The sequence below is a fragment of the Cygnus atratus genome, chromosome 5 (genome assembly GCF_013377495.2).
Source record: "Cygnus atratus isolate AKBS03 ecotype Queensland, Australia chromosome 5, CAtr_DNAZoo_HiC_assembly, whole genome shotgun sequence".
Taxonomy (NCBI): domain Eukaryota; kingdom Metazoa; phylum Chordata; class Aves; order Anseriformes; family Anatidae; genus Cygnus; species Cygnus atratus.
The window spans coordinates 18,833,968-18,854,926 of record NC_066366.1 but is presented as its reverse complement, the minus strand read 5'-3'; the positions used below and the strand labels follow the sequence as shown (position 1 = coordinate 18,854,926).

The 20,959-nt window shown below is 56.5% G+C and overlaps 1 long non-coding RNA gene across 2 annotated transcripts; it reads left to right on the top strand.

Moving 5' to 3' along the window:
* The first annotated feature begins 28 nt into the window (after positions 1-28).
* Positions 29-20,959, top strand: LOC126913318 (uncharacterized). 2 transcript variants are annotated; one of them, XR_007708332.1, is made up of 3 exons: positions 29-256; positions 14,939-15,333; positions 20,634-20,959. It is a non-coding gene; the product is annotated as an uncharacterized LOC126913318 (long non-coding RNA). The 2 variants fall into 2 exon arrangements; XR_007708333.1 differs by lacking the exon at positions 29-256 and adding an exon at positions 9,443-9,640.

The window sequence follows — 20,959 nt, the reverse complement described above, 5'->3', positions numbered from 1 at the left end:
CCTACTCACACTCTCGTTCGCTCCCCTTCAGGAGGAAGGGGGCTGACAAACAAAAAAGCAAGAGGGAGGAAGAACTCATTCATCAAAACACATACGGTGCAAGAACTGAAGAAATAAAAAACAAGGAAAAGAAACCAATGCTGAAGTGAAGCAAAGGCAATCACTCCCCACCTCCCACCAGCACACCCAGGCTCTGAGGAATGGCTCGTTCTGAAACCTGAAGCCATCACCTTCTTGCTGAGCGTTTTGTTGTACGGTAAGGAATGCCTCGCTGGGCTCTTGCTGTAAGCTGTGCCAGCTCTGTCCCCTCCATACCTCATGCCCACCCTGAGACTACTTGCTGAGGGGCCGAGAAAGAGAGAGGGCCTCTGTCATAGTTTTCAGCTGTGATACAGTTAATTTTCATCACGTAGCCTCTGTGGTGAAGTGTTTTTGATTTAGCATGGGCATAATGTTGAGAAAACAATGACATTTCATCTGTCACTGAGCAGTGCTCACACCGAGTCAAGGACTTTGCTTCTGATGCTGCCCTGCCAGCGAGGAGCCTGGGGGTGCGCAAGGAGCTGGGAGGGGACGCAGCCAGCACAGGGGGCCCGAACTCACCCAGGAGCTGCTCCACACGGTTTGTCATGAAGATTAGCAATAGAGGATGGGTTGGAGGAGGAGGAAAGGAGGACACTGGGAATGATGGCATTTGTCTTCCCAATACAGCGCATGTAGAGCAGAGGGAAGAAAGGAGGGAGCCTTACCAGGGTGCGAGGAGCTCGGCGCTGCTGAGGACACAGTTGAGAAGGGGGAGGATGCAGCCGAGGGCAGCGGGCTGGTTTTGGCTGTGGAGGGTGCGGAGGACGCAGGCGACTCTGTGGGAGCACTGGTCCTCGGGGGAGAGGGCTTGGGCCTCAGGGTCGTAGGCGTGGGCTTTGGCCGGGAGCTTGGGGGCCACGGGGAGGAGACTGTGGAAGGGGCGGCAGATGGCAGCCTGGTGCTGAGAGGGCTGCTGGGGGCAGGCGACGTCCTTGGCAGCGGCACTGCTGGGCTGCTGGCGGGGCTGGCCTCGCTGGGCACGGAGGTCTTGGACGTGCTGCTGGCAGACGTGGCCGGGGTGGTCTTCTCCGTGCTCACGGGCGGCACGATGTGTGGCACCGTTGTCTTCTTGGGGGTGGAGGCTGCCGGGAGGAAAGCACAGGGGGATTGAGGGTGGCAGAGGGTAACAGTGCCCCAGGGCTGCCCTCCAGCAGCTCAGCACCCTCTGAGTCTCCATGGAAGGGCAGCATCTCATTTTGTTTCTCTCGGGGTCCACGACAATGGTATGGGATATCATCTGCCTGCTGCAAGCCTCTTTAATATCTTTATTGATGACTTGGATGAGGGAATTGAGTGCACCCTCAGTAGGGTTGCAGATGACACCAAGTTCGGGGGCAGTGTCGACCTGCCGGAGGGTAGGAAGGCCCTGCAGAGGGACCTGGGCAGGACGGGTCGATGGGCAAAGGCCAATGGGATGAGGTTCAACATGGCCAAGTGCCGGGTCCTGCATTTTGGCCACACCAACCCCATGCAGCGCTACAGGCTTGGGGCAGAGTGGCTGCAAAGCTGTTCAGAGGGAAAAGGATCTGGGGGTGCTGACTGATGCTCGCCTGAACACGAGCCAGCAGTGTGCCCGGGTGGCCAAGAAGGCCAACGGCATCCTGGCTTGTATCAGGCCTAGTGCAGCCAGCAGGACCAGGGAGGTGATCGTCCCCCTGTACTCAGCTCTGGTGAGGCCGCACCTCGAGTGCTGTGTTCAGCTTTGGGCCCCTCACTACAAGGACATCGAGGCCCTGCAGTGTGTCCAGAGCAGGGCTGTGAAGCTGGTGAAGGGCCTGGAGCACAAGTCCTGTGAGGAGTGGCTGAGGGAACTGGGGTTGTTTGGTCTGGAGAAGAGGAGGCTCAGGGGAGACCTCATTGCTCTCTGCAACAGCATGACAGGAAGGTGTGGGGAGTTGGGGGTCAGCCTCTTCTTGCAGATAACCAGCGATAGGACTAGGGGGAAAGGCCTCAAGTTGTGCCAGGGGAGGTTCAGGCTGGAAATGAGGAGACATTTCTTCTCAGAAAGAGTGGTCAGGCATTGGGACGGGTTGCCCAGGGAGGAGGTGGAGTCACCGTCCCTGTGGTTGTTCAAGGAGAGGTTGGACGTGGCGCTTGGGGACATGGTTTAGTGGGTGATATCGGTGGTAGGGGGACGGTTGGATCAGATGATTTGGAGGTTTCTTCCAGCCTTAATGATTCTGTGATTCTGATGCTGCCCTGCCAGCGAGGAGCCTGGGGGTGCGCAAGGAGCTGGGAGGGGATGCAGCCAGCACAGGGGGCCCAAGCTCACCCAGGAGCTGTTCCACACCGTTCGTCATGAAGATTAGCAATAGAGGATGGGTTGGAGGAGGAGGAAAGGAGGACACTGGGAACGATGGCATTTCTCTTCCCAATAAAGGACAAGAAGAGCACAGAGGGAAGAAAGGAGGGAGCCTTACCAGGGTGCGAGGAGCTCGGCGCTGCTGAGGACACAGTTGAGAAGGGGGAGGACGCAGCTGAGGGCAGCGGGCTGGTTTTGGCTGTGGAGGGTGCGGAGGACGCAGGCGACTCTGTGGGAGCACTGGTCCTCGGGGGAGAGGGCTTGGGCCTCAGGGTCGTAGGCGTGGGCTTTGGCCGGGAGCTTGGGGGCCACGGGGAGGAGACTGTGGAAGGGGCGGCAGATGGCAGCCTGGTGCTGAGAGGGCTGCTGGGGGCAGGCGACGTCCTTGGCAGCGGCACTGCTGGGCTGCTGGCGGGGCTGGCCTCGCTGGGCACGGAGGTCTTGGACGTGCTGCTGGCAGACGTGGCCGGGGTGGTCTTCTCCGTGCTCACGGGCGGCACGATGTGTGGCACCGTTGTCTTCTTGGGGGTGGAGGCTGCCGGGAGGAAAGCACAGGGGGACTGAGGGTGGCAGGGCAGGAGGGGCAGGCAGAGGAGGAGCGCTGTTCCCTGGGCAGGTGCCCCAGGACGGACCCAAAGTCAAGGAAGGTAGGAGCGTGCAGCCCTGAGTCTCGCTGGGCAAGAGGGAGGGATAGGCCAGGGGCTGCTGCCCTTCCCCTCCCCATCCTGCTTCTCCCCACGAAGGTGGCACAAGGACAGCGCCCCAAGGCTGCCCTCCAGCAGCTCAGCACCCTCTGCTTCTGTCTGGAAGAGGAGCCAAAATGAAGGTCATACTCTCATGATTTGGTCCTAACTGTGTGCTAAGCCCCACTCATTGTCTCTCGATCCCCCTTCAGAAGGAAAGGGGCCGACAACAGGAAAGGCAAAAGAGAGGAAAAACTCAAGCGCCAAAACACAGACGGTGCAAGTACTGGAGGAAAAATAAGAGAAAGAAACCAACCCCCAAGTGAAGCAAAGGCAATCACTCCCCACCTCCCACCAGCACACCCAGGACCACCCAGGCTCTGAGGAGTGGCCCATTCTGAACCCTGCAACCCTCATCTTCTTGCTGAGTGTTTTGTTATACGGCAAGGAATGCCTCGCTGGGCTCTTGCTGTCAGCTCTGCCAGCTTACAGCTTGTCCCCTCCCTACCTCCTGCCCACCCCAAGCCCACTCACCGAGGGGCAGAGAAATTTGTCAGCTCAACTCTGGGGTCCCCAGCCCAGGAGGGACTTGAGTGTATGAGAACAACTCCAGAGGAGGCTGCGAGGATGCCCAGAGAGCTAGAGCACCTCTCCTGTGAAGACAGGCTGAGGGAGCTGGGGTTGTTCAGCCTGGAGAAGAGAAGGCTCTGGGGAGGCCCTATAGTGATCTTCCGGTACCTAAAAGGGGCTTCGCAAGATCTGGGGAAGGACTCTTTGTCAGTGGGTGTAGTGACAGGACAAAGAAGAATGGTTTTAAACTAAAAAAAAAGTTAAATATGAGCTTAGATTATTTGGAAGAGTCTTTACTCTGTGTGGCACTGGAACAGGTTGCCCAGAAAGGGCAACTCGCTGCAGGCCATGGAGCTCCTGGACTGAGTCCAACAGAGGGGGCTGCTAAGGTGAGGAGGGGACTGCAGCATCTGTCCTGCAAGGAGGGTCTGTGAGAGCTGGGACTGTGTAGCGTGGAGAAGAGAAGGCTGAGAGGGAGCTTACTGGGGTGTGTAAACACCAGAAGGGAGGGTGTCAAGAGGTTGGGACCAGGCTCTTTTCAGTGGTGCCCAGTGACAGGACAAGAGGCAACGGGCACAACCTGAACCACGGGACACTCCAGCTGAATATGAGAACACACTTCTGTACTGAGAGGGTGAACAGGTTGGTGAACAGAGGGTGAACGTGGGAACCGGTTGCCCAGCCAGGTTGCTCTGGAGATATTCAGAACCACCTGGATGCAATCCTGTGCCGAGTGCTCTGGGTGACCCTGCTGAGCAGGGCAGGTTGGACTGGATGCCCTCCAGAGCTCCCTTCCGACCTCAACCATTCTGTGATTCTGTGAAAAGCTGGGGATGCCCCATCCCTGGAAGTGTGTGTTTAAGGCTGGCTGGGATGGGGATTGGAGCAACTTGGTCTAGTGGGAGGTGTCCCTGCCCATGGTAGGGGGTTGGGATTAGTTGATCTTGAAGGATCCTTCCTGTCCCAAATACTCTGTGATTGCACGAGAGAGAGGCAGAGAAGGCCTTTGCACTGTTTTTCAGCTGTGATACCGTTAATTTTCATCAACAAGGGCCTCTGTGATGACGTGTTCTTCATATAAGATGGGCATAATGTAGAGAAAACACTGACATTTCTGTTGCTGCTGAGCAGTGCTCACACTGAGTCCAGGACTTCTCAGCTTCTGATGCTGCCCTGCCAGCGAGGAGCCTGGGGGTGCACAAGGAGCTGGGAGGGGACGCAGCCAGCACAGGGGGCCCAAACTCACCCAGGGGCTGTTCCAAACCATTTGACATCAGGCTGAACAGTAACAGATGGAGTGAAGGAGGAGGAGTGGAATTTGACTTCCTAATAAAGGGAAGGCAGAGCAGAGGGAAGGCAGGAGGGAGCCTTACCAGGGTGCGAGGAGCTCGGCGCTGCTGAGGACACAGTTGAGAAGGGGGAGGACGCAGCCGAGGGCAGCGGGCTGGTTTTGGCTGTGGAGGGTGCGGAGGACGCAGGCGACTCTGTGGGAGCACTGGTCCTCGGGGGAGAGGGCTTGGGCCTCAGGGTCGTAGGCGTGGGCTTTGGCCGGGAGCTTGGGGGCCACGGGGAGGAGACTGTGGAAGGGGCGGCAGATGGCAGCCTGGTGCTGAGAGGGCTGCTGGGGGCAGGCGACGTCCTTGGCAGCGGCACTGCTGGGCTGCTGGCGGGGCTGGCCTCGCTGGGCACGGAGGTCTTGGACGTGCTGCTGGCAGACGTGGCCGGGGTGGTCTTCTCCGTGCTCACGGGCGGCACGATGTGTGGCACCGTTGTCTTCTTGGGGGTGGAGGCTGCCGGGAGGAAAGCACAGGGGGACTGAGGGTGGCAGAGGGTGACAGTGCCCCAAGGCTGCCCTCCAGCAGCTCAGCACCCTCTGAATATCCCTGGGGGAGTAGTATCTTGTTGGGTTTCTTTCGGGTCCCAAGACAATGGCATGGGATATCATCTGCCTGCTACAAGCTGGGCACTGTGTGCTCCAAGGGAGACCTGTGCTGCAGCGCAATGCCCCCATAACCTCGAGGAGAGAGGATGCCGTCAGGGCGAAGGAGAAGGCCACACATGGTGATTTCACCCCGGCTGGTGGCTGAGCCCCACTCATTCTCTCTCTTGCTCCCCCTCAGCAGGAAAGGGGCCAAATAACGGAAAGGCAAGAGAGAGGAAAACCTCACGTGTCAAAAGATGGACACTGGGAGAACTGAAGGAAAAACAAGAGAAAGAAACCAACCCCCAAGTGAAGCAAAGGCAATCACTCCCTACCTCCCACCAGCACACCCAGGACCACCCAGGCTCTGAGGAATGGCTCATTCTGCAACCTGCAACCCTCATCTTCTTGCTGAGTGTTTTGTTGTACGGCAAGGAATGCCTCGCTGGGCTCTTGCTGTAAGCTGTGCCAGCTGTCCCCTCCCTACCTCTTGCCTACCCCAAGCCTGCTCACTGAGGGGCAGAGAAATTTGTCAGCTCATCTCTGGGGCCCCCATCCCAGGAGGGACTTGAGTGTATGAGAACAAGTCCAGAGGAGGACTAGCAATGACTTCTGCCTGCTCCGTCTGCACCTGCGGGTGCAGCCCGTCAGGACCAATGGACGTATGGATGTCTGGCTTGCTTAACCCGTCCTTAACACAGCCATCATCAGCCGAGGCAAACTCCTTTATTTCAACTTCCTCTGAGGCCTCAGGGGTACAGGGCTCCTCAGGAGAGCCTCTGGCATACAGACAGAGACAAAGAAGGCATTCAGTAACTCTGGTTTCTCTTTATCTTCTGTCACCAGGGCACCAACCTCATTCATTTCTGGGCCTACATTGCCTCTAGAGGTAGGTTTATCCGCAATGTATTTGAAGAAGCCCTTTCTGTTGTCCTTGACCCCTCTTGCATGTTTTAATTTTAAGGAGGCCTTAGCTTTCTAGTCGCATCCCTACATCCTCTGACAACAGTCTTATTCCTCCCAAGTGGCCAGCCCCTCCTTCCATGATCTGTAGACTCTCCTCTTCCACTTGAGTTTGCCCAGCAGTTCCCTGTTTAACCGTGCAGGTCTCCTGGCTCTCTTTCCTGACTTCCTACCTGTTGGGATGCTCTGATCTTGAGCTCGGAAGAAGCAGTCCTTGAACACTAACCAACTGTCTTGGGCCCCTTTTCCTTCAAGTACCTTGTCTTTTGGGATTTCCCCTAGCAGCTGCTTGAAAAGGCCAAAGTTGGCCCTACTGAAGTCCCGGTTTGCGATTCTGCTCAGTACTCTGTTCCTGCCACATGAAATCCTGAACTCGACCACCTCATGGACTCTGCAACCAAGGCTGCCCTCAACCTTCACCGCTTCAGCCAGCCCCTCCCTGTTAGTGAGGACAAGATCCAGCAGTGCTCCTCTCCTAGTTGGCACATCCACCATTTGCATCAGCAAGTTATCATCAGTACACTGAAGGAACCTCCTGCACTGCGGATGGCTGGCTGAGTAGGCCTTCCAGCAAATGTCAGGGTAGTTAAAATCCCCCACAATAACCAGGGCCTGTGCTCATGAGGATGCTACCAGCTGCCTGTAGAAGGCCTCGCCAACTTCCCCATCCTGATCTGGTGGCCTGTAATGGACACCCACAACACTATCCCCCATGCCGGCCTGCCCCTTAATTCTCATCCACAGACTCTCAACTCGCTCCTCATCCACCCCTGGACAGTACTCAATACAAGTAGTTGCTCTCTCATGCAAAGAGCAACTCTGCCACCGCGCCTTGCTGGCCTGTCTTTCCTGAGCAGGACATACCCATCCATGGCCACATTCCAGTCACGTGAGCTGTCCCACCATGTCTCTGTAAGTGCCACCAGATCATAATCTCCTGACCGAACATGGATTTCTAACTCCTCCTGCTTATTCCCCATGCTACGTGCACTGGTGTACAGGCACTTCAGGGAGCGAGCTGAGCACGCTGATTTCACCCTAGGAGGGTGGGAGGCCTCCCAGTCTTCATCACTGCTAGGGCGCTGCTCCACTGGTGCAAGCCCAGCTACAACCCCCTCCCCCTTCGGATCTAGTTTAAAGCTCTCCAAATGAGCCCTGCTGATTCCTGCCCCAGAACCCTTTTGCCCCTGTGAGATAAACCTTTCCCATGTATTACTGTCAGGCCTGGAGTCTTATAAAACTAGACCGTATCAAAGAACCCAAAGACCTGCCTGTAGCACCAGTCACATAGCCAATCATTTATGGACTGGAGCCTTCTATTCCATCCCATGTCATCACCCCAGAATGGAAGGAGGGAAGAGAAAATGACTTGTGCCCCAGACTCTTTCACCAACCGTCCCAAGGCCTTGAAGTCTTTCTTCATTCCCCTCAGACTACAGGACGCAGCTTCCTCCCCACCCATCTGGAAGATCAGTAGCGGGTAGTAGTGTGCTGAGCACACCAGGTTGGGGAGCGTCCTGGTGATATCCCTGATCTGAGCTCCAGGTAGACTGCAGACTTCCCTTCAATGAGGGTCAACTCTGCACATTGGGCCCTCTGTTCCTCTCAGAAGGGAATCTCCTACTACAATTACCCTTCTCTCTTTCTTTTCGGAGGCAGTCATGAGGCATGGCGCCGACTGCCTCTTCCTACGTGACCTCATAGGCGGGCCATCCACCACATCCTTGCCTACCTATCCTTCAAGATCCTCCAAATCTATTATGGAGGGGCACCTGGAGAAGCGAGGTAGATAGCGAGAGGGGTTGCCCATGACGCTGAACTGGGACTCGCTTCTAACCCTCCTCGTCTTTTTAGACCCCTACCTCTGCCTGACAGCCACAGGGCAGAGGCTCCACCACCCTCTGGGGGGTATCCCCCTGGTGCCCTTCTCTCTGGCACACCAGGGAACACAGCTGGCCCAAACTCACCCAGGGGCTGTTCCACACCATTTGACATCAGGGTGAGTGATAAATGTTATGGGAAAACAGAGAGGAAAGAGGGATAGAAGGAATGATGGCATTTGTCTTCCCAATACAGCGCATGTAGAGCAGAGGGAAGGCAGGAGGGAGCCTTACCAGGGTGTGAGGAGCTCGGCGCTGCTGAGGACAGAGTTGAGAAGGGGGAGGACGCAGCCGAGGGCAGCGGGCTGGTTTTGGCTGTGGAGGGTGCGGAGGACGCAGGCGACTCTGTGGGAGCACTGGTCCTCGGGGGAGAGGGCTTGGGCCTCAGGGTCGTAGGCGTGGGCTTTGGCCGGGAGCTTGGGGGCCACGGGGAGGAGACTGTGGAAGGGGCGGCAGATGGCAGCCTGGTGCTGAGAGGGCTGCTGGGGGCAGGCGACGTCCTTGGCAGCGGCACTGCTGGGCTGCTGGCGGGGCTGGCCTCGCTGGGCACGGAGGTCTTGGACGTGCTGCTGGCAGACGTGGCCGGGGTGGTCTTCTCCGTGCTCACGGGCGGCACGATGTGTGGCACCGTTGTCTTCTTGGGGGTGGAGGCTGCCGGGAGGAAAGCACAGGGCGACTGAGGGTGGCAGGGCAGGAGGGGCAGGCAGAGGAGGAGCGCTGTTCCCTGGGCAGGTGCCCCAGGACGGACCCAAAGTCAAGGAAGGTAGGAGCGTGCAGCCCTGAGTCTCGCTGGGCAAGAGGGAGGGATAGGCCAGGGGCTGCTGCCCTTCCCCTCCCCATCCTGCTTCTCCCCACAAAGGTGGCACAAGGACAGCGCCCCAAGGCTGCCCTCCAGCAGCTCAGCACCCTCTGTATCTCCCTGGAAAAGGAGCTAAAATGAAGGCCATGCTATCATTATTTCCTCCCAAGAGCCTGCTAAGCCCCACTTACGCTCTCGTTCGCTCCCCTTCAGGAGGAAGGGGGCTGACAAACAAAAAAGCAAGAGGGAGGAAGAACTCATTCATCAAAACACATACGGTGCAAGAACTGAAGAAATAAAAAACAAGGAAAAGAAACCAATGCTGAAGTGAAGCAAAGGCAATCACTCCCCACCTCCCACCAGCACACCCAGGCTCTGAGGAATGGCTCGTTCTGAAACCTGAAGCCATCACCTTCTTGCTGAGCGTTTTGTTGTACGGTAAGGAATGCCTCGCTGGGCTCTTGCTGTAAGCTGTGCCAGCTCTGTCCCCTCCATACCTCATGCCCACCCTGAGACTACTTGCTGAGGGGCCGAGAAAGAGAGAGGGCCTCTGTCATAGTTTTCAGCTGTGATACAGTTAATTTTCATCACGTAGCCTCTGTGGTGAAGTGTTTTTGATTTAGCATGGGCATAATGTTGAGAAAACAATGACATTTCATCTGTCACTGAGCAGTGCTCACACCGAGTCAAGGACTTTGCTTCTGATGCTGCCCTGCCAGCGAGGAGCCTGGGGGTGCGCAAGGAGCTGGGAGGGGACGCAGCCAGCACAGGGGGCCCGAACTCGCCCAGGAGCTGCTCCACACCGTTCGTCATGAAGATAAGCAATAGAGGATGGGTTGGAGGAGGAGGAAAGGGGGACACTGGGAACGATGGCATTTGTCTTCCCAATAAAGGGAAGGCAGAGCAGAGGGAAGGCAGGAGGGAGCCTTACCAGGGTGTGAGGAGCTCGGTGCTGCTGAGGACACAGTTGAGAAGGGGGAGGACGCAGCCGAGGGCAGCGGGCTGGTTTTGGCTGTGGAGGGTGCGGAGGACGCAGGCGACTCTGTGGGAGCACTGGTCCTCGGGGGAGAGGGCTTGGGCCTCAGGGTCGTAGGCGTGGGCTTTGGCCGGGAGCTTGGGGGCCACGGGGAGGAGACTGTGGAAAGGGCGGCAGATGGCAGCCTGGTGCTGAGAGGGCTGCTGGGGGCAGGCGACGTCCTTGGCAGCGGCACTGCTGGGCTGCTGGCGGGGCTGGCCTCGCTGGGCACGGAGGTCTTGGACGTGCTGCTGGCAGACGTGGCCGGGGTGGTCTTCTCCGTGCTCACGGGCGGCACGATGTGTGGCACCGTTGTCTTCTTGGGGGTGGAGGCTGCCGGGAGGAAAGCACAGGGGGACTGAGGGTGGCAGAGGGTGACAGTGCCCCAAGGCTGCCCTCCAGCAGCTCAGCACCCTCTGAATATCCCTGGGGGAGTAGTATCTTGTTGGGTTTCTTTCGGGTCCCAAGACAATGGCATGGGATATCATCTGCCTGCTACAAGCTGGGCACTGTGTGCTCCAAGGGAGACCTGTGCTGCAGCGCAATGCCCCCATAACCTCGAGGAGAGAGGATGCCGTCAGGGCGAAGGAGAAGGCCACACATGGTGATTTCACCCCGGCTGGTGGCTGAGCCCCACTCATTCTCTCTCTTGCTCCCCCTCAGCAGGAAAGGGGCCAAATAACAGAAAGGCAAGAGAGAGGAAAACCTCACGTGTCAAAAGATGGACACTGGGAGAACTGAAGGAAAAACAAGAGAAAGAAACCAACCCCCAAGTGAAGCAAAGGCAATCACTCCCTACCTCCCACCAGCACACCCAGGACCACCCAGGCTCTGAGGAATGGCTCATTCTGCAACCTGCAACCCTCATCTTCTTGCTGAGTGTTTTGTTGTACGGCAAGGAATGCCTCGCTGGGCTCTTGCTGTAAGCTGTGCCAGCTGTCCCCTCCCTACCTCTTGCCTACCCCAAGCCTGCTCACTGAGGGGCAGAGAAATTTGTCAGCTCATCTCTGGGGCCCCCATCCCAGGAGGGACTTGGGTGTATGAGAACAAGTCCAGAGGAGGACTAGCAATGACTTCTGCCTGCTCCGTCTGCACCTGCGGGTGCAGCCCGTCAGGACCAATGGACGTATGGATGTCTGGCTTGCTTAACCCGTCCTTAACACAGCCATCATCAGCCGAGGCAAACTCCTTTATTTCAACTTCCTCTGAGGCCTCAGGGGTACAGGGCTCCTCAGGAGAGCCTCTGGCATACAGACAGAGACAAAGAAGGCATTCAGTAACTCTAGTTTCTCTTTATCTTCTGTCACCAGGGCACCAACCTCATTCATTTCTGGGCCTACATTGCCTCTAGAGGTAGGTTTATCCGCAATGTATTTGAAGAAGCCCTTTCTGTTGTCCTTGACCCCTCTTGCATGTTTTAATTTTAAGGAGGCCTTAGCTTTCTAGTCGCATCCCTACATCCTCTGACAACAGTCTTATTCCTCCCAAGTGGCCAGCCCCTCCTTCCATGATCTGTAGACTCTCCTCTTCCACTTGAGTTTGCCCAGCAGTTCCCTGTTTAACCGTGCAGGTCTCCTGGCTCTCTTTCCTGACTTCCTACCTGTTGGGATGCTCTGATCTTGAGCTCGGAAGAAGCAGTCCTTGAACACTAACCAACTGTCTTGGGCCCCTTTTCCTTCAAGTACCTTGTCTTTTGGGATTTCCCCTAGCAGCTGCTTGAAAAGGCCAAAGTTGGCCCTACGGAAGTCCCGGTTTGCGATTCTGCTCAGTACTCTGTTCCTGCCACATGAAATCCTGAACTCGACCACCTCATGGACTCTGCAACCAAGGCTGCCCTCAACCTTCACCGCTTCAGCCAGCCCCTCCCTGTTAGTGAGGACAAGATCCAGCAGTGCTCCTCTCCTAGTTGGCACATCCACCATTTGCATCAGCAAGTTATCATCAGTACACTGAAGGAACCTCCTGCACTGCGGATGGCTGGCTGAGTAGGCCTTCCAGCAAATGTCAGGGTAGTTAAAATCCCCCACAATAACCAGGGCCTGTGCTCATGAGGATGCTACCAGCTGCCTGTAGAAGGCCTCGCCAACTTCCCCATCCTGATCTGGTGGCCTGTAATGGACACCCACAACACTATCCCCCATGCCGGCCTGCCCCTTAATTCTCACCCACAGACTCTCAACTCGCTCCTCATCCACCCCTGGACAGTACTCAATACAAGTAGTTGCTCTCTCATGCAAAGAGCAACTCTGCCACCGCGCCTTGCTGGCCTGTCTTTCCTGAGCAGGACATACCCATCCATGGCCACATTCCAGTCACGTGAGCTGTCCCACCATGTCTCTGTAAGTGCCACCAGATCATAATCTCCTGACCGAACATGGATTTCTAACTCCTCCTGCTTATTCCCCATGCTACGTGCACTGGTGTACAGGCACTTCAGGGAGCGAGCTGAGCACGCTGATTTCACCCTAGGAGGGTGGGAGGCCTCCCAGTCTTCATCACTGCTAGGGCGCTGCTCCACTGGTGCAAGCCCAGCTACAACCCCCTCCCCCTTCGGATCTAGTTTAAAGCTCTCCAAATGAGCCCTGCTGATTCCTGCCCCAGAACCCTTTTGCCCCTGTGAGATAAACCTTTCCCATGTGTTACTGTCAGGCCTGGAGTCTTATAAAACTAGACCGTATCAAAGAACCCAAAGACCTGCCTGTAGCACCAGTCACATAGCCAATCATTTATGGACTGGAGCCTTCTATTCCATCCCATGTCATCACCCCAGAATGGAAGGAGGGAAGAGAAAATGACTTGTGCCCCAGACTCTTTCACCAACCGTCCCAAGGCCTTGAAGTCTTTCTTCATTCCCCTCAGACTACAGGACGCAGCTTCCTCCCCACCCATCTGGAAGATCAGTAGCGGGTAGTAGTGTGCTGAGCACACCAGGTTGGGGAGCGTCCTGGTGATATCCCTGATCTGAGCTCCAGGTAGACTGCAGACTTCCCTTCAATGAGGGTCAACTCTGCACATTGGGCCCTCTGTTCCTCTCAGAAGGGAATCTCCTACTACAATTACCCTTCTCTCTTTCTTTTCGGAGGCAGTCATGAGGCATGGCGCCGACTGCCTCTTCCTACGTGACCTCATAGGCGGGCCATCCACCACATCCTTGCCTACCTATCCTTCAAGATCCTCCAAATCTATTATGGAGGGGCACCTGGAGAAGCGAGGTAGATAGCGAGAGGGGTTGCCCATGACGCTGAACTGGGACTCGCTTCTAACCCTCCTCGTCTTTTTAGACCCCTACCTCTGCCTGACAGCCACAGGGCAGAGGCTCCACCACCCTCTGGGGGGTATCCCCCTGGTGCCCTTCTCTCTGGCACACCAGGGAACACAGCTGGCCCAAACTCCCCCAGGGGCTGTTCCACACCATTTGACATCAGGGTGAGTGATAAATGTTATGGGAAAACAGAGAGGAAAGAGGGATAGAAGGAATGATGGCATTTGTCTTCCCAATACAGCGCATGTAGAGCAGAGGGAAGAAAGGAGGGAGCCTTACCAGGGTGCGAGGAGCTCGGCACCGTTGAGGACACAGTTGAGAAGGGGGAGGACGCAGCTGAGGGCAGCGGGCTGGTTTTGGCTGTGGAGGGTGCGGAGGACGCAGGCGACTCTGTGGGAGCACTGGTCCTCGGGGGAGAGGGCTTGGGCCTCAGGGTCGTAGGCGTGGGCTTTGGCCGGGAGCTTGGGGGCCACGGGGAGGAGACCGTGGAAGGGGCGGCAGATGGCAGCCTGGTGCTGAGAGGGCTGCTGGGGGCAGGCGACGTCCTTGGCAGCGGCACTGCTGGGCTGCTGGCGGGGCTGGCCTCGCTGGGCACGGAGGTCTTGGACGTGCTGCTGGCAGACGTGGCCGGGGTGGTCTTCTCCGTGCTCACGGGCGGCACGATGTGTGGCACCGTTGTCTTCTTGGGGGTGGAGGCTGCCAGGAGGAAAGCACAGGGGGACTGAGGGTGGCAGGGCAGGAGGGGCAGGCAGAGGAGGAGCGCTGTTCCCTGGGCAGGTGCCCCAGGACGGACCCAAAGGCAAGGAAGGTAGGAGCGTGCAGCCCTGAGTCTCGCTGGGCAAGAGGGAGGGATAGGCCAGGGGCTGCTGCCCTTCCCCTCCCCATCCTGCTTCTCCCCACGAAGGTGGCACAAGGACAGCGCCCCAAGGCTGCCCTCCAGCAGCTCAGCACCCTCTGCTTCTGTCTGGAAGAGGAGCCAAAATGACAGCCATGTGTCCTAGTTTTGGCTAGGGAAGAGTTAATTTTCCTGGTAGCTGGTATGGTGCTGTGTTTGGGATGTAGGATGAGAATAATGTTGATAACATACCAGTGTTTTAATTGTTGCAGAGCAGTGCTTACACTAAGGCAAGGACTTTTCAGCTTCTCTCACTGTCCTGCCAGCGGGCAGGCTGGGCGTGCAGCAGGAGCTGGGAGGGGACAGACCCAGGCCAGCTGACCCCAACTGGCCAAAGGGGTCTTCCATCCCATCTGATGTCATGCTGAACAATTATATGGGGGGGCTGGCCGGTGTGGGGGAACCAGCTGCTCGGGGATAGGCTGGGCATCGGTCTGCGGGTAGTGAGCAATTGCATTTTGCGTCACTTGTTTTGTACACAGTAGTAGTAGTAGTACTATTATCATTGTTATTACTTTTCCTTTCTTTTCTGTCCTAATAAAATTTCTTTATCTCATCCCACAGGCTTCATTTGTTTCTGACTCTCTCCCCCATCCCAGAGACGGAGGGGAGGGCGAGTGAACGGCTGTGTGGTGCTTAGCTGCCGGCCGCGTTAAACCACAACGCCACGCTATCATGATTTCATCCCAAGAGCCTGCTAAGCCCTACTCACACTCTCGTTCGCTCCCCTTCAGGAGGAAGGGGGCTGACAAACAAAAAAGCAAGAGGGAGGAAGAACTCATTCATCAAAACACATACGGTGCAAGAACTGAAGAAATAAAAAACAAGGAAAAGAAACCAATGCTGAAGTGAAGCAAAGGCAATCACTCCCCACCTCCCACCAGCACACCCAGGCTCTGAGGAATGGCTCGTTCTGAAACCTGAAGCCATCACCTTCTTGCTGAGCGTTTTGTTGTACGGTAAGGAATGCCTCGCTGGGCTCTTGCTGTAAGCTGTGCCAGCTCTGTCCCCTCCATACCTCATGCCCACCCTGAGACTACTTGCTGAGGGGCCGAGAAAGAGAGAGGGCCTCTGTCATAGTTTTCAGCTGTGGTACAGTTAATTTTCATCACGTAGCCTCTGTGGTGAAGTGTTTTTAATTTAGCATGGGCATAATGTTGAGAAAACAATGACATTTCATCTGTCACTGAGCAGTGCTCACACCGAGTCAAGGACTTTGCTTCTGATGCTGCCCTGCCAGCGAGGAGCCTGGGGGTGCGCAAGGAGCTGGGAGGGGACGCAGCCAGCACAGGGGGCCCGAACTCGCCCAGGAGCTGCTCCACACCGTTCGTCATGAAGATAAGCAATAGAGGATGGGTTGGAGGAGGAGGAAAGGAGGACACTGGGAACGATGGCATTTCTCTTCCCAATAAAGGACAAGAAGAGCACAGAGGGAAGGCAGGAGGGAGCCTTACCAGGGTGCGAGGAGCTCGGCGCTGCTGAGGACACAGTTGAGAAGGGGGAGGACGCAGCCGAGGGCAGCGGGCTGGTTTTGGCTGTGGAGGGTGCGGAGGACGCAGGCGACTCTGTGGGAGCACTGGTCCTCGGGGGAGAGGGCTTGGGCCTCAGGGTCGTAGGCGTGGGCTTTGGCCGGGAGCTTGGGGGCCACGGGGAGGAGACTGTGGAAGGGGCGGCAGATGGCAGCCTGGTGCTGAGAGGGCTGCTGGGGGCAGGCGACGTCCTTGGCAGCGGCACTGCTGGGCTGCTGGCGGGGCTGGCCTCGCTGGGCACGGAGGTCTTGGACGTGCTGCTGGCAGACGTGGCCGGGGTGGTCTTCTCCGTGCTCACGGGCGGCACGATGTGTGGCACCGTTGTCTTCTTGGGGGTGGAGGCTGTCGGGAGGAAAGCACAGGGGGACTGAGGGTGGCAGAGGGTGACAGTGCCCCAAGGCTGCCCTCCAGCAGCTCAGCACCCTCTGAATATCCCTGGGGGAGTAGTATCTTGTTGGGTTTCTTTCGGGTCCCAAGACAATGGCATGGGATATCATCTGCCTGCTACAAGCTGGGCACTGTGTGCTCCAAGGGAGACCTGTGCTGCAGCGCAATGCCCCCATAACCTCGAGGAGAGAGGATGCCGTCAGGGCGAAGGAGAAGGCCACACATGGTGATTTCACCCCGGCTGGTGGCTGAGCCCCACTCATTCTCTCTCTTGCTCCCCCTCAGCAGGAAAGGGGCCAAATAACAGAAAGGCAAGAGAGAGGAAAACCTCACATGTCAAAAGATGGACACTGGGAGAACTGAAGGAAAAACAAGAGAAAGAAACCAACCCCCAAGTGAAGCAAAGGCAATCACTCCCTACCTCCCACCAGCACACCCAGGACCACCCAGGCTCTGAGGAATGGCTCATTCTGCAACCTGCAACCCTCATCTTCTTGCTGAGTGTTTTGTTGTACGGCAAGGAATGCCTCGCTGGGCTCTTGCTGTAAGCTGTGCCAGCTGTCCCCTCCCTACCTCTTGCCTACCCCAAGCCTGCTCACTGAGGGGCAGAGAAATTTGTCAGCTCATCTCTGGGGCCCCCATCCCAGGAGGGACTTGGGTGTATGAGAACAAGTCCAGAGGAGGACTAGCAATGACTTCTGCCTGCTCCGTCTGCACCTGCGGGTGCAGCCCGTCAGGACCAATGGACGTATGGATGTCTGGCTTGCTTAACCCGTCCTTAACACAGCCATCATCAGCCGAGGCAAACTCCTTTATTTCAACTTCCTCTGAGGCCTCAGGGGTACAGGGCTCCTCAGGAGAGCCTCTGGCATACAGACAGAGACAAAGAAGGCATTCAGTAACTCTGGTTTCTCTTTATCTTCTGTCACCAGGGCACCAACCTCATTCATTTCTGGGCCTACATTGCCTCTAGAGGTAGGTTTATCCGCAATGTATTTGAAGAAGCCCTTTCTGTTGTCCTTGACCCCTCTTGCATGTTTTAATTTTAAGGAGGCCTTAGCTTTCTAGTCGCATCCCTACATCCTCTGACAACAGTCTTATTCCTCCCAAGTGGCCAGCCCCTCCTTCCATGATCTGTAGACTCTCCTCTTCCACTTGAGTTTGCCCAGCAGTTCCCTGTTTAACCGTGCAGGTCTCCTGGCTCTCTTTCCTGACTTCCTACCTGTTGGGATGCTCTGATCTTGAGCTCGGAAGAAGCAGTCCTTGAACACTAACCAACCGTCTTGGGCCCCTTTTCCTTCAAGTACCTTGTCTTTTGGGATTTCCCCTAGCAGCTGCTTGAAAAGGCCAAAGTTGGCCCTACTGAAGTCCCGGTTTGCGATTCTGCTCAGTACTCTGTTCCTGCCACATGAAATCCTGAACTCGACCACCTCATGGACTCTGCAACCAAGGCTGCCCTCAACCTTCACCGCTTCAGCCAGCCCCTCCCTGTTAGTGAGGACAAGATCCAGCAGTGCTCCTCTCCTAGTTGGCACATCCACCATTTGCATCAGCAAGTTATCATCAGTACACTGAAGGAACCTCCTGCACTGCGGATGGCTGGCTGAGTAGGCCTTCCAGCAAATGTCAGGGTAGTTAAAATCCCCCACAATAACCAGGGCCTGTGCTCATGAGGATGCTACCAGCTGCCTGTAGAAGGCCTCGCCAACTTCCCCATCCTGATCTGGTGGCCTGTAATAGACACCCACAACACTATCCCCCATGCCGGCCTGCCCCTTAATTCTCATCCACAGACTCTCAACTCGCTCCTCATCCACCCCTGGACAGTACTCAATACAAGTAGTTGCTCTCTCATGCAAAGAGCAACTCTGCCACCGCGCCTTGCTGGCCTGTCTTTCCTGAGCAGGACATACCCATCCATGGCCACATTCCAGTCACGTGAGCTCTCCCACCATGTCTCTGTAAGTGCCACCAGATCATAATCTCCTGACCGAACATGGATTTCTAACTCCTCCTGCTTATTCCCCATGCTACGTGCACTGGTGTACAGGCACTTCAGGGAGCGAGCTGAGCACGCTGATTTCACCCTAGGAGGGTGGGAGGCCTCCCAGTCTTCATCACTGCTAGGGCGCTGCTCCACTGGTGCAAGCCCAGCTACAACCCCCTCCCCCTTCGGATCTAGTTTAAAGCTCTCCAAATGAGCCCTGCTGATTCCTGCCCCAGAACCCTTTTGCCCCTGTGAGATAAACCTTTCCCATGTGTTACTGTCAGGCCTGGAGTCTTATAAAACTAGACCGTATCAAAGAACCCAAAGACCTGCCTGTAGCACCAGTCACATAGCCAATCATTTATGGACTGGAGCCTTCTATTCCATCCCATGTCATCACCCCAGAATGGAAGGAGGGAAGAGAAAATGACTTGTGCCCCAGACTCTTTCACCAACCGTCCCAAGGCCTTGAAGTCTTTCTTCATTCCCCTCAGACTACAGGACGCAGCTTCCTCCCCACCCATCTGGAAGATCAGTAGCGGGTAGTAGTGTGCTGAGCACACCAGGTTGGGGAGCGTCCTGGTGATATCCCTGATCTGAGCTCCAGGTAGACTGCAGACTTCCCTTCAATGAGGGTCAGCTCTGCACATTGGGCCCTCTGTTCCTCTCAGAAGGGAATCTCCTACTACAATTACCCTTCTCTCTTTCTTTTCGGAGGCAGTCATGAGGCATGGCGCCGACTGCCTCTTCCTATGTGACCTCATAGGCGGGCCATCCTCCACATCCTTGCCTACCTATCCTTCAAGATCCTCCAAATCTATTATGGAGGGGCACCTGGAGAAGCGAGGTAGATAGCGAGAGGGGTTGCCCATGACGCTGAACTGGGACTCGCTTCTAACCCTCCTCGTCTTTTTAGACCCCTACCTCTGCCTGACAGCCACAGGGCAGAGGCTCCACCACCCTCTGGGGGGTATCCCCCTGGTGCCCTTCTCTCTGGCACACCAGGGAACACAGCTGGCCCAAACTCCCCCAGGGGCTGTTCCACACCATTTGACATCAGGGTGAGTGATAAATGTTATGGGAAAACAGAGAGGAAAGAGGGATAGAAGGAATGATGGCATTTGTCTTCCCAATACAGCGCATGTAGAGCAGAGGGAAGAAAGGAGGGAGCCTTACCAGGGTGCGAGGAGCTCGGCACCGTTGAGGACACAGTTGAGAAGGGGGAGGACGCAGCCGAGGGCAGCGGGCTGGTTTTGGCTGTGGAGGGTGCGGAGGACGCAGGCGACTCTGTGGGAGCACTGGTCCTCGGGGGAGAGGGCTTGGGCCTCAGGGTCGTAGGCGTGGGCTTTGGCCGGGAGCTTGGGGGCCACGGGGAGGAGACTGTGGAAGGGGCGGCAGATGGCAGCCTGGTGCTGAGAGGGCTGCTGGGGGCAGGCGACGTCCTTGGCAGCGGCACTGCTGGGCTGCTGGCGGGGCTGGCCTCGCTGGGCACGGAGGTCTTGGACGTGCTGCTGGCAGACGTGGCCGGGGTGGTCTTCTCCGTGCTCATGGGCGGCACGATGTGTGGCACCGTTGTCTTCTTGGGGGTGGAGGCTGCCGGGAGGAAAGCACAGGGGGACTGAGGGTGGCAGGGCAGGAGGGGCAGGCAGAGGAGGAGCGCTGTTCCCTGGGCAGGTGCCCCAGGACGGACCCAAAGGCAAGGAAGGTAGGAGCGTGCAGCCCTGAGTCTCGCTGGGCAAGAGGGAGGGATAGGCCAGGGGCTGCTGCCCTTCCCCTCCCCATCCTGCTTCTCCCCACGAAGGTGGCACAAGGACAGCGCCCCAAGGCTGCCCTCCAGCAGCTCAGCACCCTCTGCTTCTGTCTGGAAGAGGAGCCAAAATGACAGCCATGTGTCCTAGTTTTGGCTAGGGAAGAGTTAATTTTCCTGGTAGCTGGTATGGTGCTGTGTTTGGGATGTAGGATGAGAATAATGTTGATAACATACCAGTGTTTTAATTGTTGCAGAGCAGTGCTTACACTAAGGCAAGGACTTTTCAGCTTCTCTCACTGTCCTGCCAGCGGGCAGGCTGGGCGTGCAGCAGGAGCTGGGAGGGGACAGACCCAGGCCAGCTGACCCCAACTGGCCAAAGGGATCTTCCATCCCATCTGATGTCATGCTGAACAATTATATGGGGGGGCTGGCCGGTGCGGGGGAACCAGCTGCTCGGGGATAGGCTGGGCATCGGTCTGCAGGTAGTGAGCAATTGCATTTTGCGTCACTTGTTTTGTACACAGTAGTAGTAGTAGTACTATTATCATTGTTATTACTTTTCCTTTCTTTTCTGTCCTAATAAAATTTCTTTATCTCATCCCACAGGCTTCATTTGTTTCTGACTCTCTCCCCCATCCCAGAGACGGAGGGGAGGGCGAGTGAACGGCTGTGTGGTGCTTAGCTGCCGGCCGCGTTAAACCACAACGCCACGCTATCATGATTTCATCCCAAGAGCCTGCTAAGCCCTACTCACACTCTCGTTCGCTCCCCTTCAGGAGGAAGGGGGCTGACAAACAAAAAAGCAAGAGGGAGGAAGAACTCATTCATCAAAACACATACGGTGCAAGAACTGAAGAAATAAAAAACAAGGAAAAGAAACCAATGCTGAAGTGAAGCAAAGGCAATCACTCCCCACCTCCCACCAGCACACC